This window comes from Pithys albifrons, chromosome 6 (assembly GCF_047495875.1).
Source record: "Pithys albifrons albifrons isolate INPA30051 chromosome 6, PitAlb_v1, whole genome shotgun sequence".
NCBI classification, from domain to species: domain Eukaryota; kingdom Metazoa; phylum Chordata; class Aves; order Passeriformes; family Thamnophilidae; genus Pithys; species Pithys albifrons.
Window position 1 is genome coordinate 34647930 of NC_092463.1, and position 20297 is coordinate 34668226.

The 20297-nt window shown below is 37.2% G+C and overlaps 1 protein-coding gene and 1 long non-coding RNA gene across 7 annotated transcripts in view; one reads left to right on the top strand and one right to left on the bottom strand.

The window, feature by feature from the left end:
- RAD51B (RAD51 paralog B) overlaps positions 1-20297 on the top strand; it is a 369445-nt gene that overhangs the window by 73868 nt on the left and 275280 nt on the right. The gene's annotated exons all lie outside the window — the stretch shown is intronic.
- Positions 16883-19398, bottom strand: LOC139672952 (uncharacterized). The gene is made up of 2 exons (XR_011698014.1): positions 19346-19398; positions 16883-17021 (listed from the first exon to the last, which is right to left on the bottom strand). It is a non-coding gene; the product is annotated as an uncharacterized lncRNA (long non-coding RNA).

Sequence of the window (20297 nt, forward strand, 5' to 3'; positions counted from 1 at the left end):
TTGGTTGATCCAGGTTAGCTGCCCCAGCTCTTTCCTCTGCAACATGACAAGGGTGACAGAGTAAGACAGAAAAGCCTTGATGCTGTGTAAGCAGTGTTCAGCAGTGGCTGAAAACACTGGTGTGTCAGCAACAGTGTTGTGTTGCTACTCTAAAACTCAGCACCATATGCTCTATGAAGAAAATGAACTCCATCCCAGCCAGACCCAATGTGTACTTTTCCTGACCTTGGGGCTGCTTTGTTTTAGGAGTACGTATTGCTGGTCAATAAAGGTTAAAGCATTGCTCACCATTGTAGGGTATTTATTAGAGTAGTTGAAACCAGAGCAGATTCTTAGTTTAAGATGGGATTGGCTTCTAGAACACTCTGTGCAGTAACATGGATGTGAAAACTAAGATTCTCAAGTTCAGTGTTTTCCTTGTAGTTTATTCAAACTTGACTGAAGTTTCACTATCCTTGACTATGAAATGGTAATGTTGATAACACTCAGTTCTTAAGTGTGTGATAGTAGAAAGGTAGTAATGCTAAAGATAGTGTCTGTAAGGATTCTTTATTTCTTACAAATACCAATAATTAAAAAAACCCCACAACACTATTGTTATTATTCTTCAATATTTTTTTTCTGAATGAGAAAACATTCTTGGGAGATCTCCATGAATTCACGAGTTTGTCATCTTGAGACATTTGACAGCAATGCCAAGTAACACTGGATCTATTGTTAGAAGGGAACCTGATACTGTTACTGTTCCACTTGAATGGAGTTCTGTGAGGAAATGCATATCCCTCATATTGAGGGAACTCAAGCAATGAAGAGTTTTTGGTCTCTTTCATTACTAGCTGTCAAACAAATGAGAAGAACTCACAATCCAAGTACGACAGCTTACTCAACAAGCATCTAAAGCAGTGAAATGTAAATGAATTGTCCTTTGCAGAGGTGATTTCCGGAATGTAAATCACAAGTGAGAAACATAATTTTTGAGCTGGTAGGATTTGTGTACGTAGACAAAAGCCTATTTCTTTCCAAAGATGATTAAATGAATGTAGAGTGGAGCACCACAACATTTCACATAAAGTATGAAGAGAGGAAGAACAGTTAGTTTGGATCAACTGCATTTCATGGAATTCAAAAGAAATTTCATTCTGTTTCAGAAACTTGTCACTGTTTCTTTTACAAGGTCTTTTACTTGTGTATATGCTGGATAGTTACTGTATGGCATAATTTGCTCACAGAATCGGACCAATGAGCAACTTCAATTGACTTAAGTGTCAAACTACCTTGAGGTTGGATTGATTTTCAAAATTTGGATTTCTTAGAACTATTAGCTTGACTTGACTCATTCAGTTACTTTAATTGAATTTAATTTTTGAGCCAGACTTAGAGCAAAACAAAAAAATTAAACAATGTTAATGAAAACTTGGAGAGAGGTTCACACTTTAAATTTAGTTGTAGAAATTCACATAAAGAGGCCCGTTTGTAGGTTTTGAAAATTCACTGCAGATGGGTAATAGTAATGATTCCTCTCTCAGTCATACAAGTACAATTTTTAGACATGTTTCTGTTTACTTTTATGGAAAGTGTGATATATTTACCATTTAAGAGGAAATAAAGAACCTGGAAATACTTATGTAAAATCAGTGGTGTTTAAAACCTTGGTACTTTGTACAGGTTTTAGCTGTTCACATTCTCTTTTCAGCCTAATTAGGTGTAATGAGAAACTTTGTATCCTAAAGTACAGGGTAGATCTTGTAAACAAAGAGCTTTGTGATGTATTGGCATGAAAAATATTATGGAATTAAAGATAGCGTTGTTTGGTTTAGACTGCTAAGAAACAACTGCTTGGCTGATGATGAATACAGCTGAAAGTAAATTTCACTACTTTTCATGTATGCTAACTAGATATAGTATAGGAAATGCAACAAAACAAATATGAATTTTATTATCTAAATTGATTGTTAATTTTGTAGCAGCATTCACTTGACTGTAGCAAATTTCCTGAGTATGAAAGACCAGATGGAGTTAATTGACTCCTCACAGTCAATCTAATCTGCAAGGAGTTGGTTTCAGTGCTTATACCTCATTTCATAGGATTCAGTGAATTTTTATTCACTGTATTTATTGTAGATATTGTATTTATTGGATATATGGTATTCATGTATTGTGTAGAGGGAGAAGAATTAACACAATCTTGGCAGAATTTCAGTGGGTGGTTATCTCCAAAAAATGTATGATCCAATGTCAGCAACTAATTAAACTGTATACCTTTCTCTCATGCTAGTTGGGAATTGCATGTTGTATGATGTATTTCTCTGCAGGAGCAGTGTGCCTCAAATAGGGCATGTGACAAGCTTAAATAAAAGTCACATGCTTGTGACTATTATAATTTACCATGTAAAAATAATAATAAAAACTTATAATGTATTTCTGAAAATGTTACATGCTGATTTCCCTGTGTGCCCTTTCGTGGTGCTGGCACCACAGAACAGATTCCTTACCTGTCTCAGATCAGAATGAGCTGGGCAAGGCTTTCGGGCTCTCTGGTCCATCATAGGCGCAGTGGACAACCAATTCATTAGAAGTGGGGCATGTGTTCCATTAAAATTGAGACAAGTCCCCGAAATACAAGTTAATGACATCAGCTGAATGAGTTCACTCAATTTTTAGTTGGTATTTTTAAGATGAAGAAGTGTAGAAGTTCCAGTATTTCTTGCCAGGTCCCATTTAAAAGGCAGCTTCTATTTCTGTATGAATGGAACTTGTGGTAGATCAGCTGTCTTTATTAGTAGACAGTGGGAGCTTTGAACCAACTGTGTTCCTTTGATAAACTGTTGGAAGGAAGGAACTTCATTCATTCATGTTGTCGTCATAATCCAGACTGTAGTATTCTTTAAAAGAGATAATTATAATCTTTGTGTTCCCAAGTGCACCAAGTGTTTTGAAAACAACTCAGATGTGTGAAAGGTAGAGGAAATATGTAGCAAGTATGATTGTAGTAGGTAATGGCATGAGGTGAAATAAATGTTACAGTTTTTTGGGGTTTGGTTTTTTTAAATTTTATTTGGTTGGTTGGGGTTTTTTGGTTTGTGAGTTGTTTTGTTGTTGTTGTTGGGATTTGTTTATTTGTTTTTGCATATGAGAATGGCCAGATATGGGAGAAACTTCAGGTCTGTTAAAGGATTTTTAAATGAGTCTAAGAGTGATGAGGGAGTTTGAGGGAAGAAGTCTATGTGAATGCTAATTGTGTAAGGAAATGTGCTTTGTTGGTTTGTCATCACTTTCTCTCCCTTTTCCTCTTCCTTTTCTAGTCAGCAGTCCTTTTCCTTCACTCTGATCTCTCACAGTCCCTGGAAAGATGCTAGTCAATAGGCAGAGTGCTGCCTACCTTTTGCCTGACAGTTTTCTTTAGCACTGAACTTTTCTGGGCTCACAATAAGGACTCGGTTGTCCAAGCAAGAACCACGGCTTGGCAGGCTCCAGAGCTGTCATGAAAGATTCCTAGCAGGAGGGGAGTGCAGGGAAAAGTGTGAATCTCTTCAGAGTTTCTGGCTCCTGAAGTTACTTCTTTTATGGAAGTAATATTTCCAAAATTTTTACTCTTTTCTTTACAGGCAGGATTTGCAAGTGACTTGATGTGTTTTGAAGTATTTCATTTTTCAGACAAAACAGGAACTGCTTTGCCTCTAAGATAATATCACTGTTAACATCAGAGTCAAGCTTCATTGCTGGTAGAAGCAGGTGCAACTGTATTGGCTTGAGAGAAGTTGCACACATATTTGCCAGAGATGAATGTCTCCTCTTTCCACCCACATAACAGTTGGGTAAATAATGATGCACACAGTTCTCATAAGGGGATTATACCAAAGCCACAATGGAGTTTATTCAGTTTTGATAGAATCAAGCAACTTCACTTTATAGGCTGATAATGTGATTTACTACCATACTACCAGACACAACTCATTTCACTTGTGCACACAAAGCACTTAACTGAGTTTGAGATACGGTGTTTTCTGTCAACTCATTTGTGAGTTGTTTCATGTAGGCATGTTTAGGATCAACCATCCAAGATTCTCTTGTTTTTGAAAGTGACTAAATTAAGAGCTTGTGATGCAGCAGTTTTTACTGTCATGGGATATATACGGAGGTGAAAATAAAATTATAAACTTTCCTGCAGCCATGTCTTAAGTCATATTGGTGTGTTTATTTGGAACTCAGTATGAGGGTCTAGGCAGGGGGCTTGTCTTTCCCAGGCTCTGTACACACTTCATTAGAGTTACTTTATTTATGTTACAAGCTCAAATGTGATCTTGGTGCACAGGCCTCTGACTTAAACAGAAATTCCCTTGATTGTTAGTGAGGGTTTTTCTTTCCCCCTCCCAAGTCACTTTCTGACGTCTGGCCTGATTGAAAACAGGCAGAAACTTGCATGGAACAATATTATGTCATCCTTTGCTTATATTTCCTACTCACTGATTCTTTATTTTAATGTTATATGAGGTCTTCAGCAGAGTGTGACATATTGTTATAATTACATCATTTGAAAATGTGTTTATCCCCAAGAGCTGTAATTTGATTTAGGAACTGTTTTCTCTGCTTTCAGTCTGTTATTCATAGCATGGCATGACCATTAGGGTTATACAGCAGGACTTGACACACCACTTTAAATATTTGCAAACCAAAACACAAGAGGCCATTGATGTGTGTGGGAAGGAAAGAAGGAAGGGAATATGATTTAAGGTTTGATAAAATTCTTGCAGGTTGAATAAATTCCAATAATATTGTGGTAGTTTCTGTGTAAAGTATTGATTCATTCATATCCCTTTGCCATGTAAACAATACATTTTTGAGTGTTTTTGTATGTTTCTGCAGGGTTCTTGTAATAGAACTACGTGCCTGGACCTTTGCCTTGTGCAATGGGAAGCAATAGCTCTTGAGTATGTTTGTTAAGAAAATTGCTGTGACTTTTAACCATGTTTTTGTATGCCTGCAGAAAAACTTTTCATTAGAACACAGAAGTCAAGTAAACTTCAGAATAGTGTTCAAAGACATTTCAAGATCTGCTCTATGAATCAAACAGCTGTGTAAATGTGGGAAACTGCTGTTTTTATGATCATAAGAAGCGGAGCTGCACCAAAGGTATCAAGACCCTTCAGAGATGTGCAGCTTAGATTCGGTCCACATTTTTGAGTCTTGCTTTTACTATCTATCATGGCAATATATCAAAAGACCCAGAAAGAAAAGTACAAGTTATGCCTTTAGAAAAAGTAAGTTAGAGCTTTCCCTGCAGCATTTTATTACTGTCTTTGGCCAATTGTTACTCTGTTTGCTTTTAAACTTCCAGTTTAATAAATATTGTTGGGTTTTATATTTATACATTTGAAATAAGAGAGAGAACATGAAAACAAACAAATGAATTAAGGCCCACTAATCTCATCTTTTGTAACTAGTCTGAGATTCCTCACATGAAAGGAACTTTGTAGGGCTATAGCATGGACTATATGTTGTTTTGTACTGCATTACTAAAGCATTACATACATATTTCACTTATGTTTTCTTTCAAGGAAGAAACATTTACCACATTTTCATCAAGACTGAGAGTTCATGCATGGAAAAGGAACAAGGCTTAACTTTTCCCACACTTGATTCTAAACTGAACCGGAATACATTTGTCTCAGTACTAAGCCTGGGCAGCAAATCCTGGCAGATCACAGGCAGCAAATCCTGGCTTCCTGTTTTTCAAAGATACCTGGCCTAATGTAAAGAAACGTCATCTATGGACTCTGCAGAGTGTTCTTAAAACACACATCCCTCAAGGGGAGTTTTGGCTGCTCTGCTGGCCTGACACTGTTAGCAGCTTGCACAGCCATCAGTGACAGTTCATCTCTTACACAAAAATATATCCTTTAAGTGTAAGAATAAGATTTGTTGCTTTATCCAAAATGCAGTGTTATGACTGCTTGCTGCTTTTGTCCTGTAATCCTCAGGGAACAATAATATTTACTGGGATCTAAAGAATGGGCCTCTCAGAGCAAAGTAAAGGTCACATTTATGATTAAATCTGCATTTACTCTTCTGAATGCTAATATTAGTTGTGAACCTGGGGTGCTGAACAGAATGCAGCTGGTCTGGTGTATTTACACCATCCTGTCCAGCTCCCTTGCCCCATGTTCAGAATTGGGGAGTGAAGGAAGACATGTTTCAGCAGACCTCAGCTATTGCAGTCTAGGCTGCTGAATCCCATGAGTCTAAAAGCATACACCTTGAAGAACTTCAGCTCAATAATCTTAGTTTCTGGAATTTTCCAACCTTTTAAGCTGTTAAAAATGTATAAAAGTATGATTTTTTAATTATTCTGCTCAGCAGACATTTTGGATTTGGTCTTCTGAATTGCTATGTTCATCAACTCAGGCAGACATTAAAATTCCTTTTAGACTGTGTCAAACTCCTTTTAAATTCAGTATGTTTTTGCAGCTTGGTTTTTGTGTTTCTTTGTTGGTTTTTTTTTTGTCTATGCATAGAAAACAAATTCAGGTACTCTCATCTCATTTTTCAGTTTACTCTTGCTCACTCTTGCCTTTGTGGTGGATTTCAGAATTTTGCTGGAGTTACTTATTCACAAGATTTTCAAGTCATAAACCAATTAATTGAAGAACTTCATTCCATATCTGCTTAGGGAAACGCCACACAGAGTCCTGTTTTACTTCTGTCAGAGTCTTACAGTCCAGGAGCATGTTTATGAATAGGTTCTGCTTTTGTATTTCTTGGAAAATGTACAAAAGGTGTTAGGGTAATAATTTTCTTTCTGTTTACTGATTGCTTCTAGGCACTTTTTGTATTCTGGAAAAATAATTCTCTTGCCATGTATTCATACATTTCTGCTCTGGCTTTTGTCTGTTCTTTACTGTCAGTTCAAACTGCTGCTGTAAATCATCTCTCTTTCTTAAACTTGTGTTTTGCTTTTTTAGTTTTCACTTGGGAGATTGGTGTGAAAAAGGTGGTTGGTTTCAGACTATAGCTTGAAGTGCTTGCATTAAATCTTGACTCTAAAACCAGAAAAAGTTAGTTATTCACAGCCATTCACCCATGGGCAACTTGAAATTATTTTCGGAGTTGCATAACAATGAAGTGCAGCACAGCTGTTGGAGAAGAGCTGGCTGGAGGCTGGCATTAATAATTCTGATATTATGCTGGGTGGGAACAAGTGTGATGCTTAATCAAAAAGTCTGCTTTGACACTGGGAAAAACATCAGTGGATATGAATGTTAAAGAGAAACTGTGAAAATTAAATGTAGGTATTTGAAATAATTTCTTTTTACAATGGCAAATAATTAAATTGAAAATTCATGCCAGTGTCATTGAAACTAACAGAATCCAAATACATTGAGTTTCTTATGCTAAAAAGAAACTTCTTTGTAAACAATTCTCTCTTTCCTCAAACTCTTAAATTAGTTTTTTTCCTCCGTTTTAAAAGGATAAATATGCAGGATTAGTGTAGTGCTCTTTTAAGTATTCTGGCATTTAAAAAAGACATCTCAGTGTGTTGGTTTTTTGAATGAGGTCTGACTGACACATGACAATTCTAATAGCTCCTGTCCGTGAGCTTAAACTCTCCCTCAAAATTTTTATTTACAGGCTAAGAGGCCATGAACAAAATACTTTCTTTGAGGTTTGTTTTTATCTTGGTTAAAATGGGATATTGGGTCCTCTTAAAAAAAACACGCTATTAAATAGCTATTATATAAATAGCTAAATGTACTCTGCAATGCAATTTACCAAAATTAAATTTACCAAAAATATGTTTTATCTCAAAATGTTTTTTCTAAATAATTTTCTTCTATGAAGTGGTGATTTATATTCATGGCCAGGCTTTGTGAATGAGGCTTTGGGAAGAGCTCTCCCCACGTGGGTGAGCCCTTCCAGCCTGCACAGTGGATGTTTTAGGTGAGGCACAGCGTGCGCAGAACTGGCCCCACCCTTTAACTCCTGAGGTTCATCTGCCACGGCCAAGCGAGCTTGGACAGTGCCAGTGAAGTCGTCAGGACTAGAACCTACAGCCCTCGGTATTCCCAGGAGGTCTCCCATCCAAGTACTGACCAGGGCTGACCCTGCTGAAGTTTTGAGATCTGATGGGATTGGGCGTCAGAGTGGAATTTAACTGCCGTAGTGGTTTATATTAATGTGTACAATTTGTCATTGTCACCTCATTTCTGTGCTTGCTTGTGATAGAGTATTTAGAAAATACTTGCTGGGGATGTTTAATGGATTTCATGGTTAGAGTGGGTCAGCAAAGAATGGAGGTTCTCTAGTGTATTTTGTTTGTTGTCTCTGATTTCTGGAGTTATAGTCATGTTGATATGTTGTACAGTTGTAGCAAGTAATGCTGGATGACGTGGTTACAGGGAAAGATTACAAAGAGTGTGAAGAAATGTTAAAGTCACAGAGTGAGTAACAGATCTCACTTTATTTTGAGTGAGATGCAGATACACTTCTGCAATAGTCAGCTTGTATATATTGACCAAATGAATCTCTTCTGAAACAGTTCGCTAAAATAAATTGGGATTATATGAAACTTCATCTGATCTCCTGAGTCCAGTTGATAAATGCAATGTAATCTTTCTGAGCAGAAAGATTACATAAAAGCAATAAACTTGTTTATTTTTTTAGTGTTTGAAAGTAAACCTTTATATTTTACTGTGTCAAACATACTTATTATGTTTTGCATCAGACAGTTTATTAGGTGGGAAAAGGAGGAGATCTTAGCTGCTCCCTGTTCACAGGTTAATTGAAAAAGCTGTAGTTTCTAAAGGTAAAACAACCAGCCACTGGAAACTGAATTTTACTACCTTTCAAAATGAAGCCTAAGGCTCCCTGTAGCTTCAGATGATCACTTTTCATCTGCATACCTACTTCACATTGAAGTGTTCTGGTATTTGTAAAGGTATTTTTTGAGGACAGTATTTCAAAAGCACTGAGGAGGAGCAAAGCAATAATTTTGTCCTCAGATATTTACCTCATGGAAGAATGCACTGAACTAACAAATACTGAAGAGAAATACATCCAAAACCCCAGGCTTGTGTTTATTGTCATCCTCAGGCTCTTGGCTAATTTTTTATTGTGTGTAATGTCTCAAATGCAGGGCTCTAATTCAGAGCTAATTATCATATGATCAAGCTGTAGTTGTTATTTTAGTGCAGATTTGGGAAATTAAAGCTGACAGCTGTTTTCCAGCTGCATTTCAGCTGCACTTCATTAAAAATAAAATAGACCAGGGAAGCAGCAGCAGCTTTGCAGTTTTTTCCATCATTGCTGAGCTCGGTGGAGTTATCTTATCTGGTTGCCTGTGAAATATTTATCATGTGTGGCTGGACCCTAAATAAATAAAACAAGAAAAGAAGGTTCAGTAAATAGATGGAAAGACTGACAATAGTAGACTGAACATACAAACATATTCATGTGCATTTGGCTCTGCCGAATATGTAAGAGATCAGCTATTAATTCCTGTCAGACTTCTGTGTAGGGTGGATCAGAGGTTATTAGAAAGGTCAGTTCCCTTAAATAAACCAAGGTCAAGATATATTCAGTAACTTCTCTGTCATGTCTTACTTAAAACTGTCATATATCTGATATATAGAAAACAGTTTAAGAACTTTTAATAGGGCGTGAACTTTCTAAAAAGACAGCATAAGTTAGGTCATTAATTACTAAAGCCAGAAACCTTATTCCTTTGGCATGAATGAAGTTCTTTAATGTTTGAGACACATAAAAAAAATTGAGCCAAAGTTGAAAGTTGGAGCTGTAACTAATTGCTCTGTAGAAATGGAAAATGTTCAAGCTCTGCAGATAAAGGCTGAGGTACACTGGCAATCTGAACTTCCATTCTGAAATGGAACTTTACCTCCCATTTAGAAGTATTTGATCATCATAAGGGTAATATTTTTCAAAAGTTGCCAACTGATTCAGGAGCTACTGATGTTAAGGTAATATGCTGTAGTATGTAATTTTTTTCATGAGAAGTTTTCTAATATTCTCTGGTTTGGTTTGCTGATTTTATGTTCAGGTTGCTTAAAGATCTTTCAGCATATATTTGTAACTGTAAAAAACAACCAAACCTGTGGTTGTGCCCTCTTAATCCTCCACTCTAGTATGAATTCATGCATGTTGTACTGTTGAAATCTCTGTTTTTTTGAAACTGGATCTAAAAATTGTGGTTTGGGTATTTGAGAGGAAAGTATCAGATGTTTATTTTTAGAGTTATGACTTGAAGTACTCATGAGGTGATGCTGCAGAATTGCTGATCCTAAATTTTCTCTCCAGCCTTGGAAAAGAATCTGCTTTCTAGAGAAAATAAAGATGCCATTCTTTTGAGCTGCTCTCCCACAAGAGTGAGCAGTCCAGCAGAAGATGAAGAAAAAAAAGTGCAGTGGCCGAGCTTTGGGAAAATGGCTGATTGTGCACCTCATTTTTCTTCTTGGTGTCCTGGAATTTATCTTCAGAACTACAGAATACTGATGATTGAATCAATTACAGATATAGTAAGTCTTCTGGGCATCTTGTAGTGCCATCTTTAATTGCTGTACTGCTGCATTATGTGAGGGCAGGACTTTAAAAGAAATCCAGCAGCAATGGCATGAGCAAGTGCTTTCTGGTTAGGGAACACATGGCCAACTTTGATAGGAAGGATATACCGGACACCTGAGCAACTCTGAGTGACGTTGATGAGTAATGTCCACAAGTATGTATGTGTATGGCCAAACTTCACGAACGAAGCTTTGGGCAGGGCTGTCCCCACGTGGGTGTGCCCTTCCAGCCTGTGCAGTGGATTTTTTAGGTGAGGCACAGCGTGCGCAGAACTGGCCCCACCGTTTAACTCCTGAGGTCCATCTGCCACGGCTGAGCGAGCTTGGACAGTGACTATGAAGTCCTCAGGACTGTCTACAGCACCTGGTACTAACCAGGGCTGACCCTGCTGAGCATCCGAGATCTGACGGGATGGGATGGCAGGGAGGCATTGAACTGCCAGGGGACGATCCCCACTGAGACTCAAACTCATGACCTTGTGATCCAGAGTCTGGAATGCTCACCATTACACCACGGGACTGCCCGATGTCCACAAGTAGTATGTACATTAATAACATGACTGGGTCTCTTGGCAGCTGAATGGCTGCCTCTGTGTCTTTCTTTGCTGGAATTTGCAAGATGCTTCTGTAGTGATGCTGATGAGTGAAAAAAAGAAAGAGGTATCGCTTAGATTAGCCCTTTCATTTCCTTGTTAAGCACTCCTAATTCATGCCTGTTAACAGAGGAAAATGTGGCACATTTGAAACTTGAATGGTTTAATAACAAGATAATTTATTAAACCAAAGACACTTCTCACAGAATTTGAACTGACTCGTTCCATAGTACACGAAGCTCCCTTTTTTGAGAATTGTTGCTTTTTTGTCTTTAGAAGTTGTAGCTAGAATTGTTACAGCTAATCTTATGGGGCTCACAATTGGCTCTTCTCCAAGTAAATCCTAGAGCTCTTCTGTAACACATTTCATATTTAGTAAGTTGTAACTATATTTCTCTGATCAGCATCTCTAGTGTCAAGGAAGAGTAGTGATCCCATCTTCTGAGTTAGATTTGTGATTGAGCTATTTGTCTTTCACATGTTTATCATTTCCTACTTAAAAGACTGATTACCTATTGTAGACATCATCATACTGAATTCAAGTTTGTTTATTTCAACAAAAAACAGATTTAGCTGTGCCTTGACAAATATTTCACTTGGGGATTTATTTCTTTATCTATGTATTTTAGTAACAGCTGTTTTACTGCAAGAGAATACCATTGGTTTATATTTACTAACAATGCCATGTCTGTTCTTCTTTATAAACAGTCTTTGAAACAACAGAGGATGGAGAGTTACTGATTAGAAAATTGATGAAGGGGATTGTGTCCATCAAACTAAAGAACTAAAGAGCTTTCATGTGGCTTTCTGTGCTGAGTACATACACATATTGCAGTTTTTGCTTCCATAAAAACATGTAAAAACATAGAGTTTGTGATTGGAAAAAAAAAGTCTATGAAACTTCAATCTGTTCTACATTTTTCCTTTTCAATCCCAGTCAGATCAAGACAACTCCCAATGTGCTGCAGTCAGTGAAATGTTGCAAGTTAAATACCTTGGCCAGTTTCTAAGAGAGTTGAATTCTTCAGCCATTTATGGCCTTGTATGGCTGAGTTAGAGCAATGTCAGTCCGTAACGTCAAGAAATTTTGTACCGAAAAACTGGCAACTAAGGCTTAGTCTTTCAAAGTATGGAATTCAGTCTTATAAGTGACAAACTAATACTGAAGTTCTCATACAGCCCTCAAACTTCAGACTGAAGTTTGTAGTCAATGGATGTTTCTTTGAACCTTTCATCATCTATGACAGTTTCTCTTTGAAGGCTTGTGCATATTTCATGATACGCTGAAAAGCAGGAGCAGCCTGTCTGACCTGAAAGAACAGATCTTGTTGTGTTAGGACTTTAAAGAATATGTTGCAGAACATTCTCCAGCTGTTGCCCTCAAGAGGAAAATTATCAGGGTCTATTGAGAAGGCCAAATTATTTTTGAAACCACCAAACCATGTGCTCTGCTATCAACCAGATAAGTTGATCTGTGAAGCTTAATAGGAACAATTGCAATATATAAAGGTGGACAATTCCTTAAATTTGTTTAGATCTGATATGACAGAACAGCTCCTGTGGAGCAGAAGGATACAGTTTCTTGTGACCTTCTTGCAATTAATTGTGATTTCATTGCAGCTTGGGAAAAATGTGTGATGATCAAGTCAGACATAGCAAATGTGGACAGTATTTTTGTTTGCTTATTGGGTACTGCAGCGCTTCTCCGAGTAAAATCTTTGATGCACAATCTAAGGAAAGAGACATGTAACCTTGTCAGCAGACTTCATCCAACGTTTTTGTCTGCATGTTGTTTGCTATGCTCACTTATTATGTTTCACTTCTGATTAGACTGTAAACTCATTGTGGATGACTCCTTGTTTGTATAGATTTTTATATAACAGTGTAAAGCAGTCTTGTTCCTTGTCTAGTTCTTTTACTCATGGTCAGTGTAGATAACTGCACTGTGCTTTTCAGATCACCTAAGTTCCAATAGAGTTTTTAATTTTACGTGAACATAGACCAAGGCCTTCAAAACTGCTCTTTGGTATCATCATGTGTAACAGATGGAGCGTGAGATTCCACCTCCGAAAGTCAACAGATCAGCCAGTAAGCCAGTTCTTAAAAAGATTGTTTCTACTTATCACATGACAGGGTGCTGCTGCTATTTGTTCCATGAAAGTACATAGAAGCCTCAAGATTGGGATAGTTTTATGTTTGGAATGAATGAGAACTCACCTCAAAAGAAAATACAGTTTTTAAGCATTCAAGATAGGCCAAGTGGCCACATGTACTGTATAACCACTTAATATAACTAAAGCAGCTGCTTTTGCTCATAAAAGGCCTTGTCACATTGCAGTTTTTACCAGGATATAGCTGCTACTGCTGCTGTTGTTGGAGAATTAAGATTTCTCAGCTGTCTGTTTGCATAGGTTAATTCTTCAGTTCAACACTGATTCGGTTTAAAAGATAGTTAAAATATTTATGTGTGGGTGAGTGGACATTGATCACTAACAGAGATTATTTGGTGTTGGTAGTGTTAGGCAATTTTAAAAGTTGATAGAGCCTAAATTCCAAAGTTGTCAAAGAGATTGGTGGTGGGCTAGACTGATTTGAACACAGTGCTGTGAGACTGAGACTAGACTTAAGGGATTTATTTCAGCCCTCTGTGCAGAACTGGTGTGCTGTACACTATTCTGTAGAAAATATGTATGTGGGTGTAGGGCTTAATGGTACAAGATGGTCCATAACTGGGTTTAAAAGCAGAGGTAGACTTAGCAAAATTTTGAAGCCAGAAAACAAAAAAGCAAGCTAGGATACAGATGAGCACTGGAGTATTTTTTCAGGCCATGGATTTAGGAAAAAGGATTCTTGAGTCCAGTTTGACAGAGCCAGGAAGAGAAAAGGTTCAGAAGACAAACAGATACTTCTCCTTCTCCTGTAGTCTTTTTCATACCTTGTATATTTCGTTCCTCTGCTACTGTTTAAAAACCTCAAAGAAGTCCCTAGATTTGTGGATGGTTTAGGTAGCAGGTGAGATAAAATTACTTGCTTTTTAAATTTGTTATAAAGCTTTATTAAATCTTGAAAGATCATGACAGCAGTGGAAATATAACTAGGAAAGAACAGCATTAAGTTCTCTCTGAGTGTTGCTTAGCTTAATCTGCAATAATACTGCACTTGTGGGAGATATACTCAAGCACACCCCAGGTGGGGAGGCAGGTGGTTTTATCATGTACCATTCAGGTTTTTAAGACTGTACAGTGTTAACACAACTTTTTGCCCTACTGATAATTGCCTTGGAGGGAAACTGGAGTGGTTTCAGTAGAGATCTTTGGTCATCTTTTTACTTTAAAGCTCTCAGGACACTGTACAAGAATGGATACTAACGTTTGATGATCTGAATACCAAAAACAGTTAATAGAAGCAGATTGGATTTCTGCACCACTGGGGCAGTTGTCTGGAAACACTTTGAGATGATTCAGAGCAGCAGATTTACCCCGGCTGCTGCTCCTTTACGTAGTCCATGAATAGTTCTCCATTTGTCTGGTTTTCTGAGGAGTTGAATTGGAAGGGACTCTAGATCTCCTGTTTTTATGCTTTTTGAAAGTGTTACTGCAAAGGTATCCTGTGAAGCATTGTAGCTTTCCTCCATCCTCCTTTGTCATCATTTGTTCCTTTGAGGTCTTGATGTCATGGACAGACCATTGCTGCATATGACAGTGCAAGAAATTACCCCTGGTGTTGCTTATTATTATCACCAGGTTGGCCAAGAGATTGCATAAACACCCTTTGGGCCATTCCCCAGAAAGCCATCTGGGTTGGTTTAAATGAGAGTTTGCATTGAAACAGATGAAGAGCAGTTACATCGCCTGATCTGTTCAATCAGCTCTAGAGGTGTATCAGCCATTGACAGAGGTTAAACTGCTTTCCTTTTTTCCAAAAGATGGGATTTGTCTTTGTCCTAATCTAACACTGACCTATGATTCCTCAGCTATATCTGACTTGTGAATAGAGTGTAGAGCAGCACAGTGAAAACTAATTCTGCTTTCATTCATTGCTCTGTTCCCTGTTGGAACCCATCCCATAAACAAGAAAATCTTTTCCCAGTTGTAGACAACTCATTTTCTAATAAAATAGCTTAGAAATAATTCCCAGATAGGCGATTAGCCTGAGTATTGAAAGCCATGTTATATTTTTAATTAGAGACAATATTTTTATGGATTACTAGTGTTTAAAGGCACCGTTTATTTGATTTAGGTATCTGCAAGAAGTATTATTGTTTATGCAGCTGAAGTTAAACCATGATCTGCCATGGGGAGAATTTGGGTACAAACCAAAGATTTCATAGGATTTTGTAGAAGAGACAGTAGTGACCTCAGCCTGTTTCTCAGGACAAATATTACTGTGCCAGATAACGTTAGTGGTTGCTGCTCACAGAGCTACTGCTCTGTTTGTTTGGAGTATTCACGCAGTGTCTTCCCATTAACAGACAGGTTTAACAACTTGTAAGGAAATACAAGGATTTTTTTATTGAAACTTTCTTCATTCTTTGATACACTTTATGGTGCAGTTTGTTTTCTCAAATTCATGATGACTATATGTTACTGTGTAGTTTGGTAGCAAGCTTTTTTCGTTTGACTGTTTGTTCTGAAGTGTAAAATTAAAATAAAATTGCATTTAAAGAATTCACATTTTTTCTACAGTTCTGTGCCTAACACTGGCTTGGCAATAATAACAACCTATTACTGGTTTTCCTCTTTTAATCTTTTTTTTCCCCCTCCTTGCCAGCTGAAAGGATAACCAACTGAGATATTAACTTGCAAAATTTGTTCCACTTGGAAGGAAGGAGGCAACAGAAAGCACAGTGGTCATTTCTTAGCTGGTAAAAAGAAATTCTTTTAGAGCTTATGATACAAGGAAATCACAATTTGAGAAATTTTGAGCACTCAGTCTTTGTGTTCAATTACAAATGTTCTTCAATCATTATATTAAAAAGACAATTAGATTAAATGTGATTAAATGTTATTGTTTTGTACCATCTGCATGAGACCTTCTGCAGAGTTGTTCCAAGAATGTCTCTCCTTCTCTTTAGTACTCGTATAAAATGTTCTTCTTTAACATTATGATTGCTGTATTTTGTACCAATGGGCTTGAAAGGTTCTCAGTCTGAGTTGGTTTTTTTTTTCCTTTGTTTCCCTTGCTTTTTTCTTGGGGTGTTTAGTTCTAGCTTCTTGTATTATGTACTTGTGTCCTTCAAGGTCCTTTCCATGGTCCGTTTTGTGGTCCTGTGATATCTTCCCTTTTGAATTTAATCTCTCAAGGCTGGAAGCTTTTATGCCTGTCATGTGCTATTTTACCTCAAATCTGAAACTGTTGCTGGACTTTGTACTGCAAGTCAGACTCAGTTGACGGTTGAAATCCTTGAGAATTTTGTCCCAGCTTCTCCCCAGCATTACAGATGTGCTGATGTAACACCTTCAAGAGTCACCTAAATGAGTCTGGGAAACTGAATAGCTGGAAAAGAGTTAATCTTTGTAATTTTTGATCTGAAGTCGGGGCTGCAGAGCTGATCTAGCCATGTGTCTGGAGAACCCCCTGCTCTTGCTTGCCTTTAAATGCTTCTTTCTGTGTGGGATTCCATATACATTTAATTCTTAGATGGGTTTATTCCCAACCATAAGCATACTTTTCTGAATGACATGCTACAATTAAAATATAGTTCAGACCCATACTTACAGTTGCCTTTTACTCCTGAAAAGACCCATGTTGTTGTCCACTTTGACTTCAACAGAGCAATGATGTGTGTTTCATAAAGTGATGTACAAGCATCCTCTCTGTCAGGGAATCTTCAAGAGGTGTTTTCTTTGTTTCTTTCCTTTCAAGAATCAGGGAAAAATTACATAATAAATAATTACCTGCTGGCCATGTCTAGGCTTCATATACTCTTTGCCAGAAGTTTTCCCTTGAGAGTATTATATTATAGTTTTGGCTTTTAATAGCAGAACATTATAACAATTTTTCCTTGTCAACTGATACGGTTGTTTATGCTATGGAGTACATGTATATGAGAGGTTATGGTAAAATTTTTAGGCCCTTGTTGTAGCTGAGAGCAATCTTAGCTCTCAGTAATTTTATATCTGAAATTCAGTTACTGTTTTGTACATTCCTCACCTACTTCCACGCATGTTCACTTTAGAAGTTATACTCTCAAGTAGACATTTTTTGTACATACATCAGTAACTCACGTTTTGCTAGGACTATTCTGAATCTACTTTTTTCTCACTTAGTTTTGCTTAGTTTTACTTTGTTTTACTTATCCTTGTGACCCATTTCTTCTTTGTTTAGTATAATTATAAATCACTGCAAAGTTTATGTCACTCCAGCCCTGATATTTATAACTTCTGACAGGATTTAAGAATGGGATTTTCCTAAGCTCTAGGTCAGAAGTAAGTCAGGAGTGTAGCAATGTCTGGGGAAAAACAGCCAGAGGCTGAACCTTGAATTATCATAAAGGATGGAGTTAGTTGTTGCATACAGCTATTTTCATTTCACTTTTTACCCAGACTGTTCTGTCCTATTACTGTGAGCTACAGAAAAGCTGCTGTGTTCAACTCCAGAGGTACTTAAGTGTGTGTTTTCAAATCACTGGACATGAAAGGCATGACAGACACACAAGTTGCTATTTTTACTTTTACCGTCTGTATAATTAATTTCTCTTTAGGGACAGCAAGGTAGGACTATAGCTCAACAGAAGTGAGGCACAGGAACATATGTCCCACTGGTCAGCATTACCCCAAACACAAATATTTGAAGGTGGAGGGAGCAGAGCAATAGCAAATGAACTGTGTGCCATTCTATCCTCCTGTGCTTAAGAGCAAGCCATGTGTTTATTGAAGGAAATGGTTTTGCTGAACTAGTCCCGGTGCTGTTTCAAGCCAATTGGTGATTACCTTTTCCATAGGGATTGAAATGAATGTGTTATATTTTAAAATAAGCTGCTGCTATTCAGAACTTCTGTCTCTCAGTTGTTTGTTCAGCTGGGCTTGACAGCTTCTGTCTTAACTGCACAGAGAGGCACTAGCTCAGCTTTAGTTTGGCTTAAGTTCCCCTCTGTTTTTCCTTCTCACATTAGTGTGCTTATTTGCTTTCTGATCTTGGGAATGGTAATGTATGATGAAGGATGTCTATAAATACTAAATTTAAGTATAAAATGAATCAACATTTATTGTGTATGGCTGCAAAAGAAACGATGCACTCATTTATTGTGACCCAGGGAGTTCTGAATTTCTGAGTATTTAGCCCAATCCTCAACAAAGTTGCTGGCTTGGAGCCAACTAGTGCATGATCTGGAGAGGCGAGGAAAGGAGAAAAAGGGAGGCGATCAAAAAAGTAAAGTCACATTTACTGAATGTTAGTTCATCTACAAGGTCTGTGATCAAAATCTGAGTTTCCTCAAACTATGGGAGAAATAGTGATATAAGATTCCATTTTGGAGATTTGTAATGTTCAAATCTGAAATAAGAAATACTCCTTAAATATTAGCACATTAACATTGTGGTTCATGTGTGTCTTTCATTTCATTATCAGTTAATGCAACAAGAGAGTTATAACCAATACTAATATCCACTCTAATCCAGATTGCCTGAGCTGTGCTGAGGTGGGTTGTGAATACACGTGATTTTATCAAAGAACTGCATATAAAGAATACACCTTTTGCTCATGCTCTGTGGAGGGAACATTGCTGTCCATAGCGACAAGTAAACTTCTGTCAGTTGTCTAATTGAAGTGGTCTCTGTGAACCCAAGATTTTCTTTCTTTTCCTGACTGGTTATTTGTCATTATTTGAAAAAGAATGGGCAACATTTGTGGAAATTTTTGATTTGGTGACTGATCTTTTAATTTTTCCAATGTCATCAATTCCTTCTGCTATGCCCTTGTTGAAGCTTAGACATAAGTGTTGTTTTCATTTCCATTATCTAGGGAACACAATAGAGCTCTGGGTGTGTACAAAGGTACCGCAGTAGTTAATATTTTTTTAGATTAATTATTTTGGTTTGCACATTCTGGTAGCTGAGGCACCAAACTCAATAATGAATAATGCAGTAAGTAGGGGTTTAGGTATTCAGACAGTATTTTTCTTTTAGCTTCCCATCCCTCTTTTCTATTTCAGAAAAAGAATAGGATTCCTTAGTAACTTACATGGTGAATGAATCATCTGCTGGAAGGTTTGAAGTATGTGCAAACTAGTTCTAGTTCCAGTCTAAGTATTCACTGCAAACAAAATAGATATAATCTGAACTGATGGTTTCTGAACATACAGCAGAGAAGATGACAAGCTAATCAAAAGTCTCATTAAAGAAATATTACAATATAAATGTCTCATTATCATATGGTCTTGGGTAGTGTGTTGTAGATGTGTTTCTGAAGGAGATATAAATGAGAATCCTGCTGCTAGGCTCTCAGCAGATCATCATTGTCGTGTTTATTTTCCAAACCTAAAGATTTGTGCTTCCAGTAAATGTACATCTTTTATCCAACTACATAAATTAGTAATGTGAGGAGCAACAGAGAAGTAGGAGTTCCTTCATTTTATAATGTCAACATTAGAGTCCTTAAAGGATGACTTTCTCAGGTAGGGTTGCATTTCAGAGGTGAAGCAGAGTTGATGTAGCTTACATACTGAGGTGTGAAAAAACATAAGAAAGTGAGTAGTTACACTTCATGGCTCACACAGTAGTTTCTTTGTGTACTGTGGTAGAGTCTGAGTCCTAAGCACTAAGATCTGAATATTGGTAGGTTGTTACACCCCAGAATTTTTCCCTCTTTAATTAAAAATTTAGTGACAGTGCTGTTTGTGGAAATGCAACTCGACTTCTTTAAACTTTTTAATAAATATAACACGTCATCATAGTTATTTCTCTATTTTTTGCCAGAAAAGTTTCTTTTACCAGTCATATATAAAGTCTTGACTGAATTAACATCATGATTCACTTTATGAATATACTTTCCAAATGTGCTCACGTGCTCCTCCCAGTTTTGTTTAGTTTCATCCTTTCCAGATTGTAGAATGACTTGTTCAAAAAGCCTCAGATCTTAATTTCTCTCTCAGTAGCACATATCTGCCTCATTTTGTGGTTGACATGGTATTCTG